Source organism: Anas acuta, chromosome 6, assembly GCF_963932015.1.
Source record: "Anas acuta chromosome 6, bAnaAcu1.1, whole genome shotgun sequence".
NCBI classification, from domain to species: Eukaryota; Metazoa; Chordata; class Aves; order Anseriformes; family Anatidae; genus Anas; species Anas acuta.
This window is the reverse complement of record NC_088984.1, coordinates 2,376,040-2,378,656: the sequence shown is the minus strand read 5'-3', so window position 1 is coordinate 2,378,656 and position 2,617 is coordinate 2,376,040.

Here is a 2,617-nt window from a genome sequence, read left to right as displayed (position 1 = left end):
CATCTCTTTTTGGTGAACAACCAGGAGCAGATGGACTGCGAGGGCAGCTCTGAGAGCAGCCGTGTGCTTTGTGAGCATCTCCGTGCCTTTTTTTTTGTGCAGACAGACCATGGACGTCCAGCCCTACATCCAGCAACCTCCACCATCCACCAAGTTTCTGTTCTGAGGCACGGATGCAAAGAAGTCCAGCCCTGCACACAAACTAGACCAGGTCACGATGGACACGGAGAATGAGAAGATAACAGTCCTGGCGTAGCTCTTTTCCAGTGTTTGCAGGGAACGTGAGGGATCAGATCCAGCAGAGCTGAGCCATCGATGCATGCTGCTGCTCACATAAAAGATACGCAGCCAGAGAAATGGCTTCGTGTTCCCCAGCTGTGGACATTCATAAACCATCACAAGCAAGCGATGAATAAACTGCATTGAACATAGTGCTGCTACCAAAGCCTGCGCTGAAGATACTGTTAAATAGTAATGTCTTTTCATGCCTGGTCAATTAGAAAGTGTCTGAAGATGTATGAAAACGGAGATCTATTTTTACACAGTGCACAAAGGCAGAGTCACAGTATTTAGGACCCAGAAAAAAGGCCCAAACCATTTCTGAAGGAACAGATGTTCACGATTCATGCACCCTAAAGACAAAACAGGATTCGCTATCGACAGAACTAATGTTGCCAGCCAGTTTTGTCTATATATTTTTTAACTCTTTCATGTAAGCTTTTAAATTAATGAATTGCTAATAGCTACTGATAGCTGGCTTTTGATGGTCTGGGATACTTGGACGTCCTGGTTCATTGCTGCTCATGGGCCTGCCTTTGATATCTCGTGTCAATGCTACAGCTCTCAGCAAATACCTTTTGGCCTGTGATGCTCGGCTGCTGTGCGCAGTCCTCCTCGGAGAAGGAATACGTGACTCTCACAATGAGCTACCCAGCGTTTTTGTGGTTAACGTCAATTATTTCTTTAATCCTCAAAGCTGTAAGGGACTCTTAAAACGCCTTACGATTTACTTCAGAACTTACATAATTTTACAAGTTACCTTAAAAACAGCTTTATAAACAGAGTTCTGGGCTGTCAGAAATTACTGTTTTATGTATGCGCACCATCAGGTAGGTACATTTCTACTGATGGAGGTGTGAGTTGGTGTGTATCGATCAGTGTAAAACCCTTTTCAATTACACATTTTGACCTGCAGAAACACAAAGCTTTTGTAACCCTCTTGAGATGTACAGCTTTTATAATCCCCATGCTCTTGTGGGATTTCTGTCCTTTTAAGCCTTTTATCTTCCTGGTGCTGTGCCTTGCTGCTCCTTTTGTCTTCTGTTCGCTAAACTCATCGCCTCTATTGTTACGGGTGATTCCTTGGGATGATTCATAAACACTGGGAGCTAGAGCCAGATGAGCTGATCCCTATTAATGGTATTTGTGGGAATAGATATGAAAATAATTACCTCTGTTTGTTAAGTCCTATCATATATATCATATATCAAAGTTGGCTTTTTCATTCTAAAGGACTTAACAGTGACCTGATTCAGGAGCTTGGTCCTTGGGTGCTTGGCCCACTGCTAGCAGTATTCAGCATCTATTTCATTCTTTTAACCTTGTTTTCTTGTTACTCCCCCAAATAGGGGATTTCTCCTTACCTGGGGGCCAGGCTGGCTAGCACCTCAGCCCACGGAGAGGGCCGTGTTAGCACCAAGTGCTCGAGGTTCCCCTGCCAGTTTTACAGCCACCATCTGATGGGACCTGCTGGTAATCCCCACGAGATGCTCTCCTCTGGCCAAAGCAGTGCCCGGTATTTAGCTGGGGTGCCGTAACTTCCTTCTCCAGTGGGCTTTCAGGCTCCTGCCCTCTCCATCCAAGCGTTGCCTGCTCAGCACCCAGCTCTCCTCCACACCCAGCCCTGACTAAGGCCTTTCTCCCGGGGCTGCCATCTGCCTTTCAAATCACCTGCCGCAGCACTCAGCGACCCGGTTCTCCCCCGGATCCCAAAATGCTTGGTAGCTTGGAGCAGGGTGACGAAGGGCATCGTGTCCTGCCCGTGCAGAGCTTTGGTCCCATGTCCCTTTAGCAGACATCTGTATTTATTGCCCCTTTTGCTAAATGTTTCTTCTCATCCCCAGGCGCTTCTTTAAGCCCTCCTTCAGCTGACCTGTGGGATTTGATGGTCCACCGAGGTCAGCCCAGCCCCTTGTTTTTTTTTTTTTTTTTAACCTTAACAAATCAGTGATCTATTACACAGTATTTTTCATGTGGAACTACAGAATCTTTAAAATTAATACTAGTACTACAACTACCTTAAAGGAGGACATGGACCTCATGTTTCCATGCACATAAATCCTAAACAATCAGTCTCAAGCTTCGCAGCCTTTCCAATGAGCAAACCTCGCTTGTGTTGACAGAGCAACTCTTTAAAAATGATATTTATACATAGAATCAGGCTCAAAACCCCCCAGAGGACAAAAATACCTTTGGCCGTGTCAGAGAAGTGCTTGGGAGAGCTTGCACTTGCAGATTATGTTCCTGTAAACATGCAGAGAGGAAGCAGGAGCAGGAAATACCGGTGCTGCCGCGCCGGGAGCCGGAGCCCGTGCCCCTGGTTCGTGCACAGGGAGCA